Here is a 26,906-nt window from a genome sequence, read left to right as displayed (position 1 = left end):
CTTTGTTTTGAGAACTGTGCTGCAAAATTCATAGAAGGGCACATTTCGAATGAGAGCTTTGTTTTGCTGCATTAGATCAGCAATTGCAAGTTCAGGAGCTTTGCATTAACACGTAAACTGAAAAAAATTCTTCTCTATCGAACATACTAGGCACTGTGGTCTAAACCACTGAGCCTAGGCCTTGCCGATCAGAAGGTTGGCGCTTCGAATCCCCGCGACGAGGTGAGCTCCTGTTGCTCGTTCCCTGCTCCTGCCCACCTAGCAGATCAAAGTGCCAGTAGATAAATAGGTACTACTCCCGCGGGAAGGTAAATGGCTTTTCTGTGTGCTGCTCTGGTTTCACCAGAAGTGGCTTAGTGATGCTGGCCACATGACCGGAAGCTGTATGCCAGCTCCCTCGGTCAATAAAGCGAGATGAGCGCCACAACCCCAGAGTCATATGCGATTGGACCTAACGGTCAGGGGTACCTTTACCTTTACCTAGGACAGTCAGTAAACAAGCACTGGGTTTTGGCTGACTTTGGACCCTTGCTCTAACCAGTGCCCATACTAGTCTCAGGGATCTAGCCTTAGGGATCTGCACTATTTTCCCGTCCCCAGTCTTAGAAAAAGCCCAGAGCTAGTTGAGAGGGTAACCATGTAGTCACCACAGATGACAACTGTATTCTTGCTAGCCCTGCAGCCTCCAGATGGTTAATGTCTGTAGATGTGGCTGCCTCTTTAAGACAAACTCCCAGAGGACTTCTAGCCCAGGCATAGGCAAACTCGGCCCTCCCTCCAGATGTTTTGAGACTACAATTCCCATCATCCCTGACCACTGGTCCTGTTAGCTAGGGATGATGGGAGTTGTAGTCCCAAAACATCTGGAGGGCCAAGTTTGTCTATGTCTGTTCTAGCCAGAAAATATTGGTCACAAGGCTAGCACCTGGGTGGTTATTTCATTGTAGCCTGGGTGAGACCTGCTAACACTGGCTTAATCAATGACTTGTTCACCTCTGAAACTGTTACCTAAGAAATACTACCATGTCCCCTTGCCCTTTCAGCTTGGCAGAGCTTGAGAAGTTCATCTTTTTTTAAAAAAAGAATAAATTCTAATATGTCCCCAAATCAATATGTCCCAAAAGGACATATTTCAGTTCACACTTGTCCCTTTGCAAAGTAAAGTGGTCCAGATCAATTCAAGTTCATCCATAAGAACATAGGATGAGTTGGAGATCAGGCCAGTGGTCCATCTAGTTCAGAATCCTGTTCTCATAGAGGCCAACCCAAAAGAAAAACTCACAAGCAGGACTAGAGCAGCAACTGGTGTGGTTTACAGCAACTGCTGGCTTCCAGAAACTGGCATTCAATTCAGCTGTGGAGGCAGAGCTACGTAGTAGCCTTCATGGCTGGTAGCCTTCGATAGCCCTCTCCAAATGATCATCAGCAAAACGAAACAAAAATCAGCATCTTACAAGCTGCAGTGCTGAAGCATAAAGTATACTTCGGACGACTAAGAAAACAATGACACACAGAATGCAACGTCAATGGTTTAATTCAGAAGTTCCCAAACTGGTCCATTGGCCACCAATGGTCTACAAGATTCATCAAAGTAGTCCGTGGCATATTAAGTCCCCACTCGACCATGAAGCTCACTGGGCGATCTTGGGGCTGGTTACATTTTCTCAGTCTGAAAAGCTTCACAGGATTGTTGCAAGGATAAGTGGGGGAAGATCTATGTATGCTACCTTGAAGGAAAGGTGGGATATAAATGTAATAAACAAGTATCTGTAGATTTGTGGTTGGGGATGGCACATTGAGTGGATTAAATATTCATATTTCTATTGCTTCTGTTGAATTCATATTGTAATAATATATATATGAAATAAAAGAAGCAATAAAAATGTGTACAGCATCTGGCACAGAGCGATTCAATTGTTAACAGCAGGCAGAAAAATCGTTCAGTGGTCCACTAAGGCCCTCTACAATTTTCAACTGGTCCATGGGGATAAAGGTTTGAGAACCATAGGCTGAATTTCTCTCCCCCAACAATTATCTTTAAGCTTTAAGGTCCAAATAATCCACAGAGTAAAAAAAAACCCAAACAAACAATGAAAGAGAATGGATTTGAAGATGGACCAGAAATTGTTTGAAGTTTTACCCCCCAAAAGAACTTGATTCATGTTCAGTTCACTTGGCAATTATGGGAACTATTTTCAAGCGTAGTTCAGAGATTTGAGGGACTAATTCAGAAACCTGAACCTGAGATCTAGGGGTAGCCCCCGGTGATGTCGGTGGGGGGTGGGGTAGAGGGGAGGTTATTTGGTAGAGGGCAGCAGAGAAGGGCAGAATCCTTCCAGAATGTCAGTGCTGTAATTTGCAGCCAGCTCCTGCTGGCTTGCCAGCTGCATGCACAGTCTTCTCTCTCTATATATATCACACACACACACACACACACACACACACACACACATACACACACACATACAGTATATTAATTTTTTTAAAAATATTTTTATTGGTACTAGTAAAAGCCCTCTCGCCCACCTAGGAATCCAGACTCTCCATCGGTCACTAGGAGTGGGCCAGGCAAACTTGGTGTTTTCGCATCAGATCTGCAGGTCTGGCAACGCTAGCATTAAACAAAATGAATTCATTTCGAGCATTGCAGCTGGGTGCATTCTGCCACCATCTTCCTGTGCCTCACCTCACCTATGGCCTTCCTGTTGCAACACTCTCCCCCCCCCCACCCCCAGGGCTGACACCGATGGCTTCTGACAGCACCGGCTAAGCTGCAGAAAGTGAACCTGTTAGGAGATAAAGGGGACATGCAGTTGGGCTGCTCAAATCATCTTCATGTGACACAGAGGGCAACTGTCGTCAATTATCACGGGTTTTGCTTTTTTATGCTGGATTCACTGCAATGAGACTGATGGCAGGTTTCCTGTAGGCATCCGGCTGGCACGCGTAGAGGACAGGACGTTGGACAAGATGGGCCTTCATTGTTTGTTTAAAGGCATTTAAACAAAAGAAATAAATCTCTAAGCACTGTGCACATGGTAGCATTCAAAGAGAAGAAAAGCCTAAAACAGCAATATAAAAACAAATCCAATGGGCATCTGGAGAAGTCAAACCAATAAAACTAGGTCCGAGCTTATGGGTTAGAGAAAGCCTAGGCAAAACAAAACAAAAAACAAAAACCTTACGTATTTTGACCTGATGCTGCAAGGCTCTTAGTTGCGATTCCTGCATTGCACGGGGTTGGACTAGATGGCATTTGGTGGTACCTTCCAACTCTACAATTCTATGATTCTGATGTTCTTATTCATCATGCCTTTCATAGGATTCATAGGAACCTGCCTTATACAGTGGTACCTCGGGTTACATACGCTTCAGGTTACATACGCTTCACGTTACAGACTCCGCTAACCCAGAAATAGTGCTTCAGGTTAAGAACTTTGCTTCAGGATGAGAACAGAAATCGTCCTTCGGCAGCGCAGCAGCAGCAGGAGGCCCCATTAGCTAAAGTGGTGTTTCAGGTTAAGAACAGTTTCAGGTTAAGTACAGACCTCCAGAACGAATTAAGTACTTAACCCGATGTACCACTGTACAGAGTTGGATCGTCAGTCCATCTTGCAGGTTTCCAGGGTTTCGGGCAGAGAGTCTCTCCCAGATCTACCTGGAGATGCCACTAGGGACCGAACCTGGAGCCTTCTGCATGCAGGACAATAGCCTCTGGCCCTTCTACCAAACCTTCCCACAGAGAAGGCAATTCCTTACTGAGCCCACCGTTAGCATATATGGTGATAGATTTGGGTCGCATCCATACCATACATTTAAAGACTGTATGAAACGCATAACTTCTCCCCCTTCCCCCAAAGAATCCCGGGAACTGTAGTTTTCCCCCACAGCACTGTTCGCAAACTGCGCTTCCCAGGATTCTTAGGAAAAAGCCATGTGCTTTAAACATATGGTGTGCATATGACTCACCCATAATTAGTCTCATTCTTTTAAAATGAGCCATCTGAAGAAGAAGCAGCCGCCGCCACGGTTTGCAGCAGCAAATTACATACATTTAGATTAGGCACGGCGCAAAGAAACCCTTTCCTTTCGCCTCCTCCCGACACCAGCCGAGCATCTGGGCAACTTCTGGATTTTGGTGTTGTTGACTTTGCCATTCGCTTCAACAAACGCCTCAGCCTGGCAGTGTGCATTTGTGAGCCTTGCTTGCTGGGCGCTCTGCCAGGCCTCTTGAACTTTTGCCTGTCTAGTCTAGATTTCTTTCTCGAATGCTTCCTGAAGACCACATGTCCTCTCTCGAGGACTGGTGGTGATGGAGAGCATCCAGACACACGCTGCTCCGCCCTTCCGCTCATGACTCTCCTTCCCGCCGCAGCTCCATTTCTTACATATCATTCCCGCTGTTTCCGACGTTCAAAGGTGAGCGCCGATGCTTTTCGGTTGAGAGAAAAGGCAAGTCAGAGCACCCGCCACAAGACTGCAAATCCCCAAAACGGAAGTTTGTAAAATTACGAGTTGCGTGGAGAGAGTGGATACAGGTAAAGTTTTCCTCCCTCTCCCATAATACTGGAACTTTTGGGCATTCAACAAAGCTGGAAGCTGGAAGATTCAGGACAGATAGAAGAATTCATGCAGCACAAATCAATACAGTACAATAAATAATAATTAGAATAGAAGTACAAAACGTCTCCGTGTATTGGGGAAGACAGGTGATCTCTGTGCCTGCTCAGCCTCCTTTTCAGGTGCCAATTGAAGACGAGCAGCTTCTAAGTCCCTCTCTTATTCTCCCTTCTCCAAGTTTTTTTAAAAATAAAATCTTTCAACAGGACTTGGACCAGATACCCCTTCAAATAGAAGAATGTCAAATTAGGGTACCCTGTTCCCAGATTAAGGTCCCTGATCAGCATCTTATTAAAAAGGAAGACTTGTATAGAAGGATCTCTCAGTCAAGAGGGATATTCCTCAAAATATGAGATCCAGGTACGGATGTCCCGCGCGACATTTCTTTTTTGTCCCATTTCATACAAAAGCCTAGCACCCATTGTCGGGAGTGCTCTTTGTTTTGTGCATTCATCATGACAATTCCCTGTTACATTCATGCACCACAACCTAAAAGCTCGTGGATTAAAAAACTGTCCTTGCCCGTTTAAAATTGCTACTACCGCCGTGGTATGTCCCATGGAAAATTGTTTCCAAAGCTTAAAACTGTGGTTTCTAGAAGGAGAATGATCAGTTACAGCTGATGTTGACCTCCAGCTGCTGTTGTACACCCATCATCCCTGAGCATTGGCCATGATGGCTGGGACTGATCAGAACTGGGAGTCCAACATTTGGAGAGTCACTGGTCCCCCACCCCTCCACTTTGACTACAGCTTTAATGAATCAAATCATTGACTTGCTGCCCCAGTTGCATAGTACTTGTTGTGAAGGGGAAAGCACTCAGTACATGCTTAAAGGCACTCTTGTTTATTCCATCCAGGGCTCAGCTCTTCCTCCTAATAACTTTCATGTCTCAAATCTGCTAATTGCTAAGGCCCGTTATCTTCGATCAGCTGCTTCTGAAATCAACAGACCTGGAGTGTCTCTTCAGTTCCTTAAGACACAACAGGCCAACTAATTATGGGTTACTTTCTCATGCCAAGATACACAGAGCCAAAACCCAGATCTCTCTCTCTCTCTCTCTCTCTCTCTCTCTCTCTCTTTCTCCCTCTCTCTAGACAAAAGGTCTCAGAAATGGATCAGACTAATGCTTGGTGTTCATTGGAGTTGGATGGGTTTCTCATGAGGGAGGTTGATTATATGAAGCAGATTCCAAGATTGCTTCCAAAACAATGTTGTATTTGAGAAATGGGGTCTGGCTGGCTTTGGGAAGAAAATAACAGGGATTTAAAAAATTGAAGTCAAACCGAGAAAAATATTTAAACTGAATGTCTCATAAGTGACACGTTTGCCCTCACTGAAATATCTTTCTGAGAGAATTCTGGTTCTGGCATGAAAATCAAATACACACTCTCCAAAAAGCCTATATACAAAGTCTCTTTCCATATTTAGAAAATTAGACTGGCTTCCATGCCTCATGACCGTTCTCAACTTGCTGAGCACGTTTTCCTGGTGCACCTTTACCATAATCCTGCAAGACAGGGCAGAATTTTCAGCTCTCCACGTGGGGACAGCTAAGAGTAGAGTGGCTTGGGGGGAAACCCATGCAGTTTCAGAAGGCCTGAAGTTGTTCAGAATGTGCTGTTAGCGCACAACATGATTGCAAAGGTTTAAGGGTAGAAACTGCAGAGGAGTTTGTGGAGGGGGGGTCTAGATGTCCCTTCCAGGAAGCCCACCCTATAGCGCTGCACATAACAGACACCATTAAAAATATGATCCTACTGTGCATTAGATATTCCTTCATAACTGATTGGCTGAAGATTCCATTCTGACAAAAGGAAGTACTTAGGGAACAAAGGAAGCAGACCACCTGGTCCATCTAGCTCTACACTGTCTGCACTGACTGGCAGCATCCCTGCCAGCCTATTAATGTAACTGCTCCTATACATGGCCGGCACAAACTCCAGGGTCAGGATGGTGGAGAAATTCGATTCAGCTCACATTTAAAGGCATGAGTTGCCTTTATTCCCACTTTCTGAAGCGATATGCAAACCGAAGCACAGCCATCCTTTGAAATCTGCGCTTCTCTGACTTTTGCAATGCAGTTCTCGAGCCAAGTAATGTTGTACAAAGATGCATATAACTGGAGTAAATGCATTCTCACCAAGTAGCAGCTGTTGGTGGGAAGCAGAGCTCATTCCATCAGTTTGGTCAAAAGACCAGCTCCATTGGGCACCTCCTGCCCCTGAGTTGTCTCTATGCCAGATGATCATCATAAGAACTACTACTATTTAAGCATTTGTGCCTGACTTCGCTGCTGCTGCTGCTGCTGCTGCTTTTTTCCTCCTCCCTCCCTGTCCCTTTCCCCTTGTGTGTTGTGTTCTTTAGACTGCAAACCTGCAGGCCGGGACCGTCTTCTTCTAATTCATTTGTATGTTAAGTCACCCTGAGAGCTTTTGCTGGCTGAAGAGCAGGGTAAAAATGCTCTAAGTGAATAGAGTGTTCATGTAAGCACGTGTATTGATGCAAATGGCATTATATTGGGCAAATTTGCTCTGTAAAGTGATTCCTAAAGTATTCCCTGTATCCCGCCCCTCTATAGTACTGTAGCTGTTTACAGAGAGCCAGCAGCCTTCCGGAAGCTTCCTTCCCTTTCCAGGACTGCTCCACAGCAGGGTTAAGCCGAGACCCATGGGAAGGCAAAAATGCTCCACAGGAATGGAGTGTAGCCTTCCTCTAGGCTAGGGAAACATGAGGAGCTTTTGAGGAATTAATTTCCACTACATCTGAGCTTCAGTTATATAGCCCATTGCCAGTAAGGAGCCGTTTATGTTATGCTGTTGTGTTGTGTTGTGTTGTGTTGTGTTGTGTTGTGTTGTGTTGTGTTGCGTTATGTTATGTTATTTTTGTTTGTTGCATTTATATCTCACCGCTTTCTTCAAGGAGCTAAAGATGGCATCCTTGGTTCTTTCCCTCCTGAATAAATCCCCACAACAACCCTGTGAGGAAAGCTGGGCTGAGAGCCACTGTATGCATGGAGATTTGAACCTGGCCTCCCAGGTCCAGCACTCTAACCATTATACCACACCACTAATAAAAATAATCCCCTTTCTACATCTATCTTACCACCGTCGATTGTGCTTGGGTTATCCATTTGGACACAGCGATTGCTTGCATTAAGATGTTTAAGTGAGGGTTGATGGGTTATTTTTTAAAATTTTAAACGCGAACTGAAAATTTCCTTTTGTTATAGTTGCAAAATAAACCAAAGAAATACCATTGCAATAATGATGGGGTTCTAACTGCTCACTTTTCTCCCAAAATTTAAGTGACTAAATACTGAGGGCGAACCAAGGGCGAGCCGTAAGAGCCCTTCTGCTCTCTAGAAATAATTTGCCCTTTCCGTCTCTCATCCGAGGCTATTTGTAGCTGGCATTCGCTTCGGTGGCAAACATTTCTGCCAGTTCTTTCCTGGCCTGGATCCTGCATCCTTTTTATTTTCGCAGCAGGCTGGACGCAGGGACGGTGGGGAGGGGGGAGGGAGGGAGCCCTGCCATTGATTTCGACAGCTGCAATGACAGAGTCTTTCATTTCAACTTCCTTCTTTTTTTGCAACTCTGTGTAACTGCGCTCCGGCCTCATTCATAAACTGAGCTGGCAGCTGGCACTGTCTGCCGGGGGACTCGGAAGCGTGAAAGCCAGGGAAGATGCTGGCGGAAGCGCTTTAACCCTTCCCAATCCAGCCATCCCAGCTCCATCTTGCAGGTGTTTCTACTTGGCAGAGATGGGCACCAGCCATGGACATCATAAAGCTACACACTCCGTCGCTTGTTTTCCCCGTCAAGTCCACAACAATTGACTACAGACAAGCCCAACAATCTGCACAGAGCATGTATTTTGCAACTGATAGCTACTCATCCCTCTTGACTATATATTTTTTATTTTTAAAAAGAAGACGAGAGAGAGAGAGAATTGGATGCTAATGACTTTTTCCCTTTGTTTCCGATGAACACTGGAGCATTTTCAAGGCCCAGCAGCAGATAATATTCTCCCTTTCTCGTCTGGCCTCTGCTACAGGAACTCAATTGTCAAGCTTCAACACTGACAGCTGTGTTTTCTGCAACGGGCCTCCAACAAACCCCCCCACTGTGCAATATTTCCGCACATTGGACTATCTCACCAAGCCTTGTGGCTCCTGAATCTGCAGAGGAGATGGCAAACTGGCCATATGCACCCCTAGAAGCAGTAGGGGAAGGGGCCGAGTTTGGTGTGGCGGACTATGGCAGTCCCTCTTCTCAAGCGTTGTAAAAGAACACGACACACAAGGAAAACGGGGTAGGGAGGGAGAAGGGGGAAAAGCAGGCTCAGGGAACATTTCTCAAATTTGCCGTTCTGAAAGAGAAGCAGCAGGAGTGGAAACAGTTCAGGGAGCTGAACAGAGTGGCTGAGTCTAGCAAAAGCAGGTGGTGGGGCAGCAGCAGCACTCACCTGACCTCCTGGCAGTTGAGTGCATCCTGGCAAAGGGAGGAGCATTGATGACCCAGTGGGGAGGTTGGTGTGCCGCAGTGCAAATGCACTGGCAGGAACACCTGAGTGGCTCTGTCTATGCATTTGCACCGTGCCAGCCTCCCTGCTGTCCTGTTCGCTCCTGACACTCAAGGGAGCTTCTGCCAGTCAGTGTTGACTATATTGAGCTTGGTGGACCAGTGGGTCTGGCTCAGTATAAGGCAAGCGTCCTGGGTGTAGAGCTCAGTGGCTTTGCATGCAGAAGGTCCCAGGTTCAATTTCTGGCATCTCCAGGTAGGGCTGGGAATGTTCTGTCTGAAACCTCTAGAGAGCCTATGCCAGTCAGTGTAGACCAAAGGTAGACAACAATATGACGCTTCTCCAGACCAACTCCCATCAGCCCCTGCCAGAAAGGCCAAACATCAGACCTGAACGTGCACCACACCGGCTATCCCTGGTGTAGACAATACTAAACTAGATAGCTCAAGGATGTGGCTTGGCATATAGCAGCCTCTCATTTTCCTTTGTGAATGGCAGAACAGATTCCAGCGCTCGTTCGCTGCCCTTAGTCTGAAGACTATTAATTCCTCTCACGGATTCTCCAACAAAGGCTTGGCGGAAACCCAGCTCTCTGTTCTCCCGCCTGCTGGCAGGATCGCATTGTCAGAAGCAGCGAGATAGTCTCTTATCACTTTGATTGGCTAATCCCTCAATAATCCAAATAATCCAATTTCTCCAAATTTATGCCACAGCAACACACACACACACACGCAAGGCTGAAAAGATGGCATCTTATCCCATCAGTAATTTCCTGAGAGGTTTACGGTCACATCTGCACCTTCCATTTAAAGCACTGTTATAGCACTTTAACAGTGGTAGTTTTCCCCACCACCAAAGTATATTGGGAACTATAGTTTGTTAAGGGTGCCTAGGAGTTGTTAGGAGACCACCTATTGCTGTCACAAAGCTACAATTCCCAGAGTGGTTTAGCAAACCAATCTCTCTTCCCATGGAACTCTAGGGATTGTTGCTCTGTGTGGGGAATAGGGTGCTCCTAATGACCCTTAAAAAACTACAGTTCCCAGGATTCTTCAGTGGAAGCCTTGGCTTTTTTAAGTTGTTTACTAGTACTTCAGATATATGGTGCAGACACGGTCTGTGGGTGTAAATAGAAAGAACTACTTGATGCAAGAACAGAGAGAAATACAATTGTGTTTTCCTCTCTGTGTATCAGATGATATGCATGCCATCACATCCATTAGCAAACTGAAGCTTCCAACAGCCCTGCAAGGATAGCAAGCCAATATTGTTATCCCCCCACAACACAAACGGGAGGTGCTGAGGCAGAAGGGCATTAATTAAATGCATTTATAGCCTGCTTTTTGTCCAAGGAACTCAAGGTAGCACAGGTGCCCCTCACCTTCACAACATCCCTGCGAGGTTGGTTAGGCTGAGAGAGTGTGACTGGCAAAGTCATCTGCAGCGGGAATTTGAACCTGGGCTTTCTCAGTCCTAGCTTGACACGCTAACCACTACATCCCATTTTGGAGCTTGCGACTGAGGTGGAATTGGGAACTGGCAACTTCCAACCTCATCACTCCTGATCTCAGCCAGGAATTTTGGTTTAGGCCTGGTTCTCAAAACAGCCACCATGTTTCTTGACACAAGCGCGGCCATCTTTGAACATGGGCTGCCTCCTCTTCAGATTGCCATTATTGCACATGTGCCATATAAACGAATCTCTCTGTCAGACACCCAGGTATTTTTGTTCCTTCTCGCTAAAGAATATGGGGGGAAAGGTCATCGGAAAGGGGGAGAGGGAAGCCCCCAGAACCACTTGTTCTGCCAGAGCTCTCTTTGAGTAAATCCTGAATAGCAATGGGACGCCGTCTGAGAAGGTCTCCGCCTTTTGCCAGAAAAAACAAGCCTCTTTCACTCAAAAAGCTCTCCAAGGGGGGATATAGTTAGCCTGAGGTCTGACTCCCTCTCTCCTCTTTCTTTTCCCCTCTTTCTCTCTCCCGGCTTCCTCTACCCTGCTCTGATTCATAACCAGAAACCGCAAATGCAAACATGAGGGCCATATTAGATGAAGCCTGAACGAGAGGGCCCCGTTTCCGCTGAAGTTGTGAACTCTTGTTTCCCTCCCTTGCTGCCTGTCGCCCCTGGTTTGGCGGATTTGAGGTGGGTGAGGTGGAAAGTCATAATAAGCTGAGGTAAAAAGTGTGCCTGAACTAGTCAGGAGACAGTGTGTGAAGAAAAGCCACATTGTGGCGGGTGATTTAAAGCACAATGAGAAAGGTGTAGGGAGCTGACATTTCAGCCCACTCACTGAACTTTTACTTATTTGTTTATTTTTATAGGTTGCTTAGCCTAATAGGTTGTTGTGCCTCCAGAACCAGAAGTGAGCCTGCCTTTAAAATGAAAGGAGAAACACTGCTTTAAAAGCGGTTGCGGTTAGAAATGCGTAGGGGAGCAGGTCCAGCTCAAGATGTTTTGCCGCCTGAGGCGAAGGACAAGATGGCAGCACCTCGGCGTCCCTCGGTTTCCATGGGCAGAAGCTGGGGGTGAGGAAGGCATTCAGCTCATCTCATATTGAATGACAAACCCACGTAACTGCTGCTTCCAGTAACAACACCTGTGCTGAAACGCAACCACCTTTTGAAAGCCGACATGGCAAAGCAGTTCTCCAGCCAGGTAATTTGTACAGAAAGGCATATATTGGGGGGGAGGGGGGAGTGCGCATAAAAATGTCTGTATTAGTAATAGCTGCATTCAAAAATCCATACTATCATGGAAAACCACTTTGCGAAAAATGTGTGTATAAGGCAGACCTGCACACGAATGTGTATATAAGTAGAAACTAAGAGGTTTTTAGCTGTAATGCTTTAAGAGATATGAAAAAAGGTTTGCAATTGGGTAAAAGCTTAATGGTAAGGATTTGCTGAACTAACAAATTGAACTGGAATACAAAAAACGGAGGTATGAGGAGGTCCGGGGAAATAAGTGTAGGGAAGATAGGTTATGGAAAATTAATGTATTTTTAACTGTCTTATTTGGTATGTTTCTTTTTATTTTTTACTTTTTTGGTTATATTTTAAAAAACTTTATTCTTTTTCTTTCTGTATTCTGTATTTTTTGTATCTTTTGAAGCTTTAATAAATATCATTTAAAATATATATATATATATATAAGTAGAAATTTGCACTAAAACGCTGGTGAGTTTTCAAAATGACTTAAAAAGATAATTAATCCGTAAAGCAATGTAGAACAACAACAACAACATTATCCGCCCAACAACAACAAGAACAATATTGCTGAAGTTGCAACAGTATTACCCACTCTTCAACCTAAGGTCCCAGGTCATGTTACAACAATTAAACCACAATGTTAAAAACATCTTAAAACAACTTACAGTCACAGAAATAAGGTGGGTTCTAAAACATCTGAAGTGTCAAAAAGCCAGAGTAAAGAAGAGGAGAATTGAGCTTAAAAGGCTGGAAAAATGGGAAACAGAAAAAGCAAAACAGATTTGCCGATCCCCAACAGAAATAGGCTCTACTGGAAGATAGCTTTTACATCAGACACTGTCCACCAACAGCATATGGGCACAGCTACCAATATGTGGACTTCAGTGGCCAAGCTCTCCTGATTCAGATTTAGCCACAGCTGACATACTTCGTGGAGCTGGTACAGTGGTGCCCCGCAAGACGAATGCCTCGCAAGACGAAAAACTCGCTAGACGAAAGGGTTTTGCGTTTTTGAGCTGCTTCGCAAGACGAATTTCCCTATGGGCTTGCTTCGCAAGACGAAAACGTCTTGCAAGTTTGTTTCCTTTTTCTTAACACCGTTAATACCCAGGGTGCATTGCTTGAAGAGGTGCAGTTGCGACTTGACTTCGAGGAGCAACTCATAACACGCGGTGTGGTAGCCTTTTTTGAGGTTTTTGAAGACTTTGGTGATTTTTGAAGCTTTTCCAAAACTTCTTTTGCAGCCATTTGGTAAGTTAAACTTTTAAAACTTTTTTGGGGGTTTTTGGATTTTGGGTTGGGGTGTTTGGAATTCAAGGACTTGGTGTTGGGGAGGGGTTTGCAAGAATCTGGAAGCTTGTGTGTGTTTTTTTCTGAATTTTTATGATTTTCTGTGACCATTGGGCCACTCTGCTGTTTTTTTTAAAAAATCCTGGATTTGAATTTCTGTGTGGTGGGTGGCTGGGGGAACAGTTGAGGAGGGGTTTGCAAGAATCTGGAAGCTTGTGTGTGTTTTTTCCTGAATTTTTATGATTTTCTGTGACCATTGGGCCACTCTGGGTTTGAATTTCTGTGTGGTGGGTGGCTGGGGGAACAGTTCAGGAGGGGTTTGCAAGAATCTGGAATCTGGTTTTTTTTCTGAATTTTTATGATTTTTATTGTTCCTTCAATTTTTGAATTTATTGTTCCTTCAATTTTTGAAATTCTCTTTACAGCATGTGTGACTTTAAAGAGCACTTAATAAACTCTTGTTGTACCAAATTTGGCTTTGTTTGGACTTTTTTTGACCATAGGAACGCACTAATTGAATTTCAATGCATTCCTATGGGATTTCGTGCTTTGCAAGACGAAAAATTCGCTAGACAAAAAAACTCGCGGAACGAATTAATTTCGTCTTGCGAGGCACCACTGTATATAAGACACCCCTAGTCACAGAGGCCACTTGGTCCTCCAATGACAGAGATTTATTCAAGAGATATTTATGGGGAGACAGCTGTCCAGGTGAGATCCCAGCCACACATCATCTTAATTTCCCAGGGGGATCTAGACACACACAAATTAACATAAATACATTTTATGCAGATTTGTGCCATGAACCTGTGGCCGTAGCCCTTAGGTACCTAGCAAAGCCCTTGGGATGATCCGAACAAAGGACAAAAATGCCTAGGAGGCAAAAAGCCAAAGACTTTTAAAATCCAGTATAACAGCAAACTCAGTTCTCTGAGAGCGTATCCTTCACCAAGAAGATAGGAAGCTGCCTTATACTAAGTCAGAGCATTGCTTCATCTAGTTCAGTACTGTCAACACTGACTGGCAGTAGCTTTCCAGGATTTCAGGCAGGGGTTAAATCCCAGCCCTACCTAAAGATACCCAGGATTGAACCTGGGATCTTCTGCATGCAAAGCAGATGCTCTACTACTGAGCAACAGCCCTTCCATTAAGACATAAGGAAGCTGCCTTATGCCGAATCAGACCCTTGGTCCATCTTGCTCAGTACTGTCTACACTGACTAGCAGCAGCTCTCCAGGATCTCAGGCAGGACTCTTTCCCAGCCCTACCTGGAAATATCAGTTGAACCTGAGACCTTTTGCATGCAAAGCAGACCATCTTAGCATGGAGCTACGGTCCTTTCACAAATTTATAGGAATCTACTTTACACCAAGTCGAAGCATTGGTTTGACGAGCGAAACACTGCCAACACTGGCTGGTAGCTGCTCTCCAGGAGACATTGCCAGTCCTATCTGTAGATGTCAGGTATTGAACCTGTGAACTTTCTTTGCATGCAAAGCACATGCTCTAGCACTGAGCTACGGTCCTTCCCCCAAAACCAAAACAGCACCCCCAACTACACGGTGAGGGCTCAAGGTTTGTGAACGCTCCAGCATTTCTCCCAAACAAATCAGAATATTTCCCACCCCTGTCCCACTGCCGCTGCTTGTCAGCTCACATCCCCCATCCTACCACCACCACCACTTGTCAGACCTCAGCATTCCTCTCCCACCATCCCACCGCTGCTTGCCAGCTTACAAACCCACCCCATCCCACTGCTATCGCCATTTGCTAGATCACATCATTCACCCACACAAGAAGGGCTGCAACTTCCTGACGTTTAACACTGCAGCCCTCCTCACATGTATTTTGGTTCTGCACTCTTTTTAGTTAGTTTGTTTTATAAATTTTATTTTTCGGTTTTTTAAAAAAAAAATTTTTACAAACATGCAAATAAGAAAAACACAAATCACATACATTTCTAATACAGTGGAACCTCGGTTCCCGAACACCCCCATTGTCATATGTTTCGGTTCCCAACACTGAAAACCCAGAAGTAAATGCTTCCGTTTTCAAATGTTTTTTGGAACCAGAACGTGCGACGTGGCTTCCGCTGAGTGCAAGAAGCTCTTGCAACCAATGGGAAGCCGCGCCTTGGTTTTTGAACATTTCAGAAGCCAAACAGGCTTCTGGAACAGATTTCGTTCAAGAAGCGAGGTACCACTGTACACATATATTCAACTTCCCTCCCCCTACTTTTTGTGGTTTTTTAAATTTTAATTTTCATACTGCAGTTTCCACATTACTCCATCTTTAAGTTATTCTTTAGTTTCCCATAATAATCTGTTTAAACGCTACTTTTACGTTAGTCCTGCTAATGAGCTTATTTGGGTTCTGCACTCTTTTGGTCCTCCTTGTCTGAAATCCTGGGACATCCCAGGATGGAATCAGAAGCCAGAATGGGTTCTGTAATTCTGTAATGTCCCAGTAAAAACGGGACAGTTGGGCACTATGGATTTGCAGAAGTACAAAATCATTTGTGGGAAGTAGGAACAGAGTGAGAATGCTCAGTCCATCGCAGGGTGCTGTCTGGCGGTTGGTAGGGGGAATGACCAGAAAACTGGGCAACGGAATGGAGTGTCTTGAAAAGGGGTTTGGCGGGCTCGCTGGGACCATAAGCAGGACTACTACATGCTACAACATTCTGTTGCAAGTCACACTGGTTGTACAAAATGCAGAGCTCTGGCAGGTCTCCAGGGACTGGATTCAGACATGCAGGTTCACTGTGGGATTCTTGGAATGATTATACAGTGGTGCCTCGGAAGACAAACGGAATCCGTTCTGGAAGTCCGTTCGACTTCCAAAACATTCAGAAACCAAGGTGCGGCTTCCGATTGGCTGCATGAAGCTCCTGCAGCCAATCGGAAGCCGTGCAAGCCGCGTCGGACGTTCAGGTTCCAAAGAATGTTTGCAAACCGGAACACTCACCCGGAACACTTACTTCCGGGTTTGCAGCATTCGGGAGCCAAAACATTCGACTCACAAGGCGTTCGAGATCCAAGGTACGACTGTCCGAGAAAACAAAAGAAAGCAGGATTTATACAATGTAGTTTGTGTGCATTATTTTGCAGGGAGGAACAGAAAATGCTCTCTGGCCTGGCTATTGCGGGGTTAACAGCAAAAAAGAGTTCGGGGGGGCAGCTTAGAAAACTCCCGAATGAGGATGGCAAGCAACCCTCCCCTCTTGACAGATGGCCCAGAAGCCAGTGAACTGCCCTTCTCCTCCCAGGAGACCTCCCCACCTCCTGTAATCTAATTAGATTTATATTCTGGGAAATTCAAGAAATGGTCGTGTTAAAAGAGGAGTAAATTGTGCAGGGTGGAGGGTGCTCATCCATGGGATTCAGGAAGAGGGCAATTAAATGCCAACAGGCTGCTCTAATCCAATTTGTAGGTCGACCCTACAAATTGCATCTCCATTTTAGAGGGATGAAAAAGCTGAAAAAGCTTTGCATGCCTGATGCCAAGAATACGTCTGTGTTTGGACCTAAGGATAAACCAGGAAGTACGTCATAGCAAAAGGTTAGATTATCATCCTCATTATTATTGGCATTTTTATGCTGCTATTTGGCCAAAAAATGGTTCCCAGAGAGGCTTACAAAGATCAGGAGGCAGCCCTCAACTTCAGTTTCACAATCTCAGAGACACAACACAAAAGGAAAAGGGGCTGGGAGGGAGGAGGAGATAGAGGTCAACGTGGCCCAATCCAGTGGCTGAAGAAGGAGCAGCTGAATGAAATTCTAGTGCCTAAATTGGGAGGAGTGGCATTTCCTCCTCCCTTCCCAATCCTTTTTCCTTTTGTGTTGTGTCTTTTAGATTGTAAGCCCGAGAGGACAGGGGCCATCTTATTATTGTTGTAAGCCCCTCTCAGTTCCTTTCTCACCTGAAGAGTGTTCTGCCTCCACAGTGGGCAGCAGTATGCCTCTTTATACCAGTTGCTGGAAAACCACAGGAGGGGAGAGTTGCTGTGGCACCCAGGTTATGCTTGTGGGCTTCCCACAGGCATCTGGTAGTCTAGATGGACCATTGGCATAAACTTGGAGGGCTCTTCTTATGTGACTCACTAAGCAAAAACAAGATGGGAGAATGGCTCAAAAGCCTTCACTGGGGTGGGATCTAAACCGCCTATCTTTTTGGCTCATCTTTCTTCAAGTGTTTCTGAGTTGGCCCTCCAAAGCTATCATTTAAGACGCTCCACAGTCAGCTTCCTGGCTTTGAATACAAAGGTCTGGATTGCTGAAGCTGATCTCGAGCCAGGCCTAGGAGAACAGATTTCCTTTCAAGAGCTGCCAAGATCTGTCAAAATTGCCTGAACCACAGTGGCCAAATTGTGTGGACGGTGCTTCTGTGAGGTGGAATCCAGCTGACAAGCACTGGAGAGATGGGAAAGGGATCGCAAGAGAGGGACAGCCTATCTCAGAAAAGACCACGGGGGCCATCTAGTCAACTCCCCGGCTCAGTGCAGTTGCAGCAACCCTGCTGGCCATCCAACTTGCTTCTCCACTCCCCGCTGAACCATGAGAGGCCCTATCTTCATTGGCATGCCATTGGCATTTGAAGATGCACAAGGTTTTAGACAGAGATTTGTTCCCATGATGACATGACCCAAGTCTCCTGTTTGAACTGCTGTATTGTTTGATTTATTGCATATTGTTAATGTCCCTCTGATCTCCAAGGGGTGAGAGGATCCAGGGGCTCCAGGTACTTGCCCAGGTACAGTTTCCTTGGAATAAGAAGGAGGGGCTCACAGCATTAACACCCCTAAAAGATCTAGCTTCTCCACAACAGCCAAAGCCACTAGTTAGACAAAGGAACTTGTTGGGCAAGCTGGCTCTCATACATTCTGCCACACAGATACAGGATCCCAAGAACTGGAAGGGACTCAGGGCATCATCCAGACTGATTCTCTCAAAGTCATAAAATCATTTTAATTATGGATGCTTGCTTTCATGTTTTCATGACGTTATTTTATTTCAGCTAATGTAGTGTCCTCCAGGTGTTGTGGACTACAACTCCCATCATTCCTGACCTTTAACAATCCAAATGGTTTAATTCGGGGATCAAAAGCTCATGAGTGCAAGAAGGCATTGTTTTCCGCTCTGCTATGTATCCATCACATGCAACCCCATTTCCATTCTGTTGCAGGCTACCGCCTGCCAAAAAGCTACATTATTTGCCTATCCCTGGCATGCGGCCCTCAGAAGGTTTCTTAGAAGGGAACGTGGCCCTCAGGCTGAAAACCAGAAAGGCAACACTGGATCACTCACACCTCACCTCTGACCTGGAGCCATATCCCGTTGAGCCAGTCCTAGGAACTCCTACACAGCTTTGGTGACAGGCATCGGCTGATACGCATCTTTCTTAAATCAAAGAAAAGGAAGTGCTGGTTGATCCAGAAAAACCTTCTTTCTCATTTTTCCCTCAGCAGAGATTCCCACAGGTGGGCAGGGAGATGCCCCTCTAATGATTACACTATATCATTAACGACCAAGGGTGATTAACAGGTGGGTGGCTACGCCCGCCTGTCAAATTTGGGCCCATGAGACTGATCCTGATAAGAGTATCTGCCTTGCATGTAAAAGGTCCCAAGGTTCAATCTCCAGGTGTTGCTGGGAAGACTCCTTGTCTGAAGAGCCGGAAGAGGCCTTTAATCAGGCCTTTGGCTGATTGACACCTGATGCCCTTTTAAAAGCTGTTGTGGGAGTGGGGATTATTGGGTTGTTTTTGTTTTTATTATGTATTCTGTGTTTTTTATATTGTGATTTTATGCTGTGAACCGCCCTGAGATATATGGGTACAGGGTGGTATACGAATAATAATAATTATAATAACAACAACAACAACAACAATAATAATAATGATGATGTCTCTCTGGAGAGTCAGTGTACACTATACAGTGGTACCTCGGATTGCATACACTTCAGGTTACATACGCTTCAGGTTACAGACTCCACTAACCCAGAAATATTACCTCGGGTTAAGAACTTTGCTTCAGGATGAGAACAGAAATCATGCTCCGGCGGCGCAGTAGCAGGCCCCGTTCGTTAGCTAAAGTGGTGCTTCAGGTTAAGAACAGTTTCAGGTTAAGAACGGACCTCCGGAACGAATTAAGTACTTAACCCGAGGTACCACTGTATTGAGCTAGATGGACAAATGGCCTAACTGAGGATAAGACAGCTTCCTATGTCCCAGTGGCACAAAAGTGTTGGTTTAAGCAATCCCTTCTGCCTGGCTAGCTGGTTTGTCTACCTCTTTCATGTGGGCTGGACAGCAAAGGAATTCCCTTGTCGGAATCATCCAGGAAGTATCCACCCAGGGTCACAATGACCAGTGACAAAAGCGTAAGCTTTTGTTCAGTTCCAGCTGGTAACCTTATGTATAACAGGAAGAGAGGTCCAAGGGTAAGCAGAGTGCCTCACACAAACAGCTGAACAAGATCAGACCCATGTAAATACCACAGAAGAACATAGCTGTCAACTTTCAGATTTGAAAATAAGGGATTAGCAGCCTCACCTGTCCCGGGGACAGTCTACGGGATATCTAACAATCCAGGATAGCAGCAGGAAACGGTGCTGGAATAAGGGAATTTCCCGCAAAAAAGGGAAGGTTGACAGCTATGCAGAAGAGCCCTGTTGGATCTGGCCAAAGGCCTATCAAGGCCTGCCTCCTGTTTCCCAGTCAAACAGGAACATAGGAAGATGCCTTACACCAAGTCAGACCATTAGTCGATTTAGCTCAGTGCTGTCCCTACTGACTGACAGGGGCGCTTCAGGTTTTCAGGCAAGGAGTCTCTCCCAGCCCTCCTTGGAGATGCCAGCGATTGGACCTGGGGCATTCTGCATGTAAGCAATGGCCCTTCCCCTATAGAAGGGGCAGGGGGCCTTCCCCCCCCTCCACGTGCCAGATCCTTATCAGTATCGGTCTTGAAATCCAAATTTGACCTGACCAGCAGCAGCTCTCCAATATTTCAGATGGGCAATCTTCTCTGGAAATGCTGGGAATCAGAAATGGAGAAAGCGTCGTTGCACTCCTGCTTCTGGGCTTTCTATGAACATCTGGCTGGCCACTGTGAGAACAAGATGCTGAGCTAGATGGGCCTGATGCAAGAGAGAGTTCATCTCCACTATACTGTCCTTGGACGGCTTTAAAGCAGCATGTGATGAATCCATAGAGGATAAAGTTAGCAATGGGTACTAGATAAGGTGGCTGCACACAGTTCCCACTTGTGAGCTTCCCATTGCCATCTGGTTGGCCAGTGTGAGAACAGGTGGCTAGAGTAGATGGGCCATTGGCCTGATCCAGCAGCCAGTCTTTACGTTCTTGTGCTTATATCATCTATAAATCACAATACCATTGGAATTCAGCTTCCACAGTTGCCACAGGCAACAGCAATTTCCCCTGAGCTGGCAAGCCTATTCATGTGGATCATTTGTAACCATCAGAAGAGCCGTCAGCTCTCCCCATTTGCCTCGCTCCATCTTATTCTCATCCCACCTTCAATTAACGACGAAACTGTCCTTCTGCTAGCAGGCCGAGGCAAGCCACTTACGATGACGGATCTTCAACCTGCCTGAATTGTTGCAGCTCCCTCCGAGACAGCGGACAAAGAGACAGTGGCAAGGAGGTTAACTGCAGCGAGAACCAACCTTGGGAGTGATCAGAGCAGAATCATCTTTCTAGAAGAGAGTTGTCTAAACCAGGGGCTGTGGAGTGGGGGAGGGTCTCAAGGGCCTGAATGAGAGGCCTGGGGGCCGCATTCAGGTCCCAGGCCTGAGGGTCCCCACCCCAGCAATATATTATTATTATTATTATTATTATTATTATTATTATTATTATTACTACTACTACTACTATTACTGTTGCTTTCTTGCCAGACCAGGACTCAAGGCAGCTTACACAAATTAAAACAACCCAGATAAAATATAAAAAGCTAAAACTCTATCAAAGATAATCATTAAAAAGTAATTAAACTCTAACAAAATCAAAACAATATAAAAAGAAATCTGTTAAAATACAAACAATAAAAACAGCACAACGCTCTTAAAAGCCATTACCATAAAAAGCAGTCAGCTCCCAAAGGCCTGTTTGAATACAACAGTCTTCACCTGCCGGCAGAAGGACAACAAGGAGGGAGCCAGTCTAGCCTCTCTAGGAAGGGACTTTCAAAGTCTGGGAGCCACCACCGAGAAGGCCCTCTCCTGCCTCCACACAAAGTGTCCCTGCGAGGGTGGTGGGACTAAGAGAAGACACTCCCCCAAAGATCTCAGAGATCAAGCAGATTCACATGGGAAGATACAGTCCTTCAGATAGCCTGGGCCCAAGCCATATGCGGCACAGATGTAAGAGAGGGTTGTGTCAAAGGCTTCCTGGAGTTTTGAGAAGGGTTTTGAAGGAAGATGGCATCACTGCTGCCCTCAAACTCCAGGGTCTGAAAGATCCAACCCCACATAGGCTTGCATTCAGCATAGGAAACAGAACAGGCTGTCCTGGTCCGCCCTACGAGGACATGCCTGACTTTGTGAACTCCCGGGCCTGGGCAGATGACAAAACTCTTAGGGCAATCATGAGGAAAGAAAAATTAGAAACTGGACCAATGCTGCTTGAAAAGGAAATGAATGGGGGGAGTTGTACGCCAGGCGCTGCGGCCCCATCTCCTTCCCATGGAATTGGAAACAAGGGAAGCTTTATGAGTGGGCTGCACTGTGGTATGTGGGGGAAAGTTTCAGGGGTCATCACAACAAAGCCTAACCCAGAGGGCATCTCTAGAGCTCCTTCCCAAATGCTTCTCGTCTCCAGTCTGGGGTGTGGCTGCGCCGCTGGCCCTCTGAGGAGCTTCCAAGCACAGAGCATCAACCGCTTCTCCTCCCGTTTCACGCTTGGGTTCTTCTCTCCATTTTTGGCCTGCCTTTCCCTTCTTGCGATCTGGCATGGGATTCTGTGCCTACGTGAGAGCCTTCAGCAGCCCCAAAGTGGGTCTGGTTTTCTGCAAGGGTTGTCCAGCTAAGCCCCACGTCAGGTTTTGGGGGGGTCCTTTGCAGTGTGCCCTGTGGCTGTGGGCATGCAGTCGGAGGCTGATTCCAGGACCCACCTATCTCGCAATGCCCCACAGCAGGGATGGAGACTGGCTACATCTTAGTGGTGTGGAGAAGCTCCCAGGTTTGATACCCAGCACCTCCAGATCAAGCTAGACGTGTCCCTGGCCTGAAATTCTGAAGAGCCCCTGCCAGTCACTGTAAACAATACTAAGCTAGATGGACCAATGGTCTGATTCAGTGTAAAATAGTTTCCCATATCCCTGGGTCTTAAGGGAAGGACCATGGCTCAGTGGCAGAACTTCTGCTTTGCATGCATAAGGTCTCAGGTTCCACCAATGTGACCTAGAGCCTGGATAGCTCAGTTGGTGAGAGTGTGGTGCTGATAATGCCAAGGTTGCCGGTTCAATCCCCATATGGGGTAGCTGCATACAGTGGTGCCTCGCAAGACGAAATTAATCCGTTCTGTGAGTCTCTTTGTCTTGCGGTTTTTTCGTCTTGCGAAGCACGGCTATTAGCGGCTTAGCGGCTATTAACGGCTTAGCGGCTATTAACGGCTTAGCGGCTTTAAGAAAAAGGAAACAAACTCGCAAGAACTCGCAAGACGTTTCGTCTTGCGAAGCAAGCCCATAGGGAAATTCGTCTTGCGGAACGACTCAAAAAACGGAAAACTCTTTCGTCTTGCGCGTTTTTCGTCTTGCAAGGCATTCGTCTTGCGAGGCACCACTGTATTCCTGCATTGCAGAGAGTTGGACTAGATGATCCACAGGGTCCCTTCCAACTCTACAATTCTATTGTATATGTTGGGGATTGAACCAGAGAGCTTCTGAATGCCAAACAGTTGCTCTACCACTGAGCTGTGGCCCGTCCTGTTAAAAGCTGCTCCCTCTGGGAGCAAAGGACACCAAGGGAACTGGCCTCCAGCAACCCCATCCTGAAAAGTAGAGGAAGTCTGGGCTTCCTTGCTGCTCTTTGAACTGCATTTCCTCCAGACCTGCTTCCAGAAGGCCACCCTGAGGCCAAAGTCTCCCGACTGTGCTTCCCCAGTTTATTTTCTTAGCCCACTTTCTGCTTCCCATCCCATCGCTTCAACCCCCCTCTCCCCACCGGCTCCTCTCTTCCTCTGCCTGATATCAGCAAGTACATCCTTTCTCGGGACAGCTGTGGCATTGCAAAGTGCTGAAACCAAGTCATCTATCCCACTGAGGAAGGGCATAGCTCAGTGGTAGAGCTCTCCAGGCATTGGAGTTCAAGTATACCCACAGAGCTGGTTGGAGTGTGGGTTAGGAGTGGGTTTGGCCTGAGGACTGTCCTGTGGGCAAGACTGAGGGGCCTGGAGGACCATATTCAGACCCCAGGCCTGAGGTTCCCCACTAGTGGAATGCAAAATGCAATTCACAATGAACCATGAACTGCAGAATGCAATTCATTTTTATATATATACTGAAACCAAAATAAAACAAATCACAAAAGAAAGAAAAGAAAAGTTGAAAAGCAAAACATTAGTTCAGGAAGTGGGGATCATGTGAGTCGGTTTGGAATTCAAAGGCATCAAAGTATTCAAGCATCCTTCTTTCTCTCTCTCTCTCTCTCTCTCTCACACACACACACACAAGCACGGGATTACAATGTTCCTACAAGTTGTCAAAACATGAGGATCCCCATCCCCTCCCAAGGCTTCTGCTGCCCACATCCTTTATGAAGAGCAAATGCTTTTGCTAATGAATAAGGTGACCATTATCAAGTCCCGATTACTGCAAGGGAACATATTCAGCCTGTTGGGGATGGGGGAAGGAAGGGGGATTATCTTGCACGCCAGAATTACATAAATCTGTTTAGACTGGGCTAACTCTCTGCTTATTTAGGAGCTGAGTGATCATTTCCTCTTCGGCTCCGCCACCCCTGAATCGTGACATCACGCCCTAATCCTTTGTAATAAATATATGCTGTTATCCCAGCTCGGCCTCTGAGTATTTTGTCTCCCTTGCTTTCCACTGGCAGGCTATTAAAAATGGACCATACTTGGAAGCTAATGAGGCTCATGGGCCATTAAGGGGGAAATCGGAGGCCAATATACATAGGACACATTAGCTTGTGTGTGTTTTCCCAGATCTAAATCCATCCAATTGGCTTTCCAGACCTTCTCAATAGCAATGAAGGCATGGGGCTTCAGTCAACGAAGTCCTACTCTGAGCAGATCTATTAAGATAACCCTGACATGGTAGAAATTTATGACAGAAGTTTAAAAAATACTGCATGCCATGGCATAGAGAAAGTGCATTGAGAGACAAAGTTCTCTCTCATAACACCAGGACTTGTGGGCATTCAATGAAGCTGAATATTGGAAGATTCAGTACAGATTTTAAAAAGTACTTCTTCACGGGGCACAAAGTTGTACTTTGGAACTCACAGCCACAGGAGGCAGCGATGGCCATCAACTTGGGTGGCTTTAAAAGAGGATTAGACACATTCGTGGAGGAGAGGGCTGGCAATGGCTACTAGCCGTGATGGCTGGGCTCTGCTGCCACAATTGGAGGCAGCAATGAATACCAGTTGCTGGAAACCACAGGGAGGGAGAATTCTCTTGAGCTCAAATCCTCCTTTCAGGCTTCCCTTGGTGGCATCTGGCTAGCCACTGTAAGGACAGGATGCTGGACTAGCTTGGCCACTGGCCTGATCCTGTTCCTTATGTCCATCCATTTCAGTGTGTTTACTCTGAGTAGGCCTGATGTTGGATACATCCCTTACTTTTTCAGCCAGGGGCTTGGAACTGGAGAGTGATCAGCTGACAGCAGGCTGAGGGCTGCAGTCCTTGAGATTTTTTATTTTTTATTCATCTTGTAACATTTCTATACCGCTTGGTTGTTTAAGAAAACAAAACCGCGAAGCAGTCTACAAAAAGAATAAAGCAATGAAATACTCGGGGGGGGGGGGAGTTTTTAAAAACTATTTTAAAAAACTATTTTAAACCTTCAAAAAAAAATTGAAAATCAACGAGGAGCTTAAACTCAGTTTAAAACACATGCCAACATTCTGCATGTCTGGGTAGGCTTGTTTTATTTTATTTATAAAAATATCTCTGCTGCCTTTTTACATTACGCAAATTGGCAATCTATACAATAACGTGTAAAACACTGCTTTCAAAAGGACAAAATTATCATTAAAATATTGTAATCCGCCTCCCACCATCCCTGGGCACTTGGCCATGCTGGATGGGGCAGATAAGGAGAACCATAGGTTCACCTCTCTCTGGTCTATGCTGACTGGCAGAGGCCCTCCAGAAGTTCAGACATTGCTTCTTTTCAACCCTGCCTGGAGGTGTTGCAAATTCCAACTGGAATCTCCTGTGTTCAAAGCAGATGCTCTTCCACGAAACTACAACCCTTCCCTCAAGATAAGGAACATAGGAAGCCTTCTTATACGGAGTCAGACCCTTGGTTTATCTAATTCCATACCGTCCGCACTGACTGGCAGTGGCTCTCCAGGGCTTTGATTTCCTCCAGTCCTAACTGGTGGGGCTGGGGACTGAACTTGGTACCTACTGCATGCAAAGCAGAGAGTCTCTTCCGCCGAGCTGCAGCCTATTCTAGCTTTTCCTTGCTGGGAAGATGCTCTCTGCCACCCCCTGCAGAAGTGTCCTCTGAAGCATATGCAGGAACTCCAGGTGATCGCTTGGGAACATAATGCAGCTGACAGACATGCAGAGAGGCAGCGGAGCAGCTGAAGAAGCCTCCATTAGAGGAGAAGGCTCCTGGGGTGCGATTGTCACATTGGCGCTCTCTGCATGGCGTGAGAAGCATACGCATTTGGCGTCTGTGGAATGGATGCTGGGCTACCTTTGAGATCTGTCCCTCTTCTAAAGCCACGGTTGGACTAGCGCCATAGTACACCAACCTACTGGCGTGGCACCAGGCTGTTGCAAGGCTGCTTTGAGATGTTTTGCTTCCTTCCAAAACATTGATTTTGGGGAGCTTGGGAAATAAGAGTTGCTGGGGGCCCCCAACTCTATCTTTTAAAAAAATATAATTTTTATCAATTTTTACATATTAGTTATCATTCATACAACATAACTTCACATCTTATACAATCTTTTTACACTTCCATCAGCCCCTCTGATGGTCTTCCGTTCTTATCACTTATTCTGTATTTCTTAAATTCCTATTGCCTTTAATTATCTTAACTAACAGTCCCCCTCGTTACCTTTTTTTGTTGTTGCAATATTTCAAATAGTCCACCTTACAAAACTTCTCGCAAACCTACAAGCGTAATATGATCATCGCAATTACTCTCCAAATAGTCCGTAAATTTATGCCAGTCTTCTGTGAATCTCTGATCCTGCATATTTCGAATTCTTCCTGTTAATTTATCTAATTCTGCATAGTCCATCAGTTTCATCCTCCATTCTTCTTTTGTCGGTAATTCTTCTTGTTTCCAATTTTGTGCCAGTAATATTCTTGCTGCCTTCATTGCATATAGAAATAATTTACAATCCTTTCTTTTTATATCATCTCCTACAATGCCAAGTAAAAATGCTTCTGGTTTCTTAATAAATGTATATTGCAACATTTTTTTCATCTCATTATATATTATTTCCCAGAAGTTTTTCACTTTTTTACATTCCCACCACATATGGTAAAATGTTCCTTCTCCTTCTTTACATTTCCAACATTTATTACTCACTTTATACATTTTA

At 45.7% G+C, this 26,906-nt stretch overlaps 1 protein-coding gene and 1 long non-coding RNA gene across 8 annotated transcripts in view; one reads left to right on the top strand and one right to left on the bottom strand.

The window, feature by feature from the left end:
• ACAP3 (ArfGAP with coiled-coil, ankyrin repeat and PH domains 3) overlaps positions 1 to 26,906 on the bottom strand; it is a 150,584-nt gene that overhangs the window by 109,740 nt on the left and 13,938 nt on the right. The window lies entirely within an intron of this gene.
• On the top strand, positions 10,101 to 21,042 carry LOC308482832. The gene is made up of 3 exons (XR_013989441.1): positions 10,101 to 10,864; positions 11,466 to 11,799; positions 18,159 to 21,042. It is a non-coding gene; the product is annotated as an uncharacterized lncRNA (long non-coding RNA).

Source organism: Podarcis pityusensis, assembly GCF_964106645.2.
Source record: "Podarcis pityusensis genome assembly, chromosome: 8".
Taxonomy (NCBI): domain Eukaryota; kingdom Metazoa; phylum Chordata; class Lepidosauria; order Squamata; family Lacertidae; genus Podarcis; species Podarcis pityusensis.
Note: the sequence above shows the minus strand (reverse complement) of the source record. Positions and strands in the feature narration are given on the sequence as shown.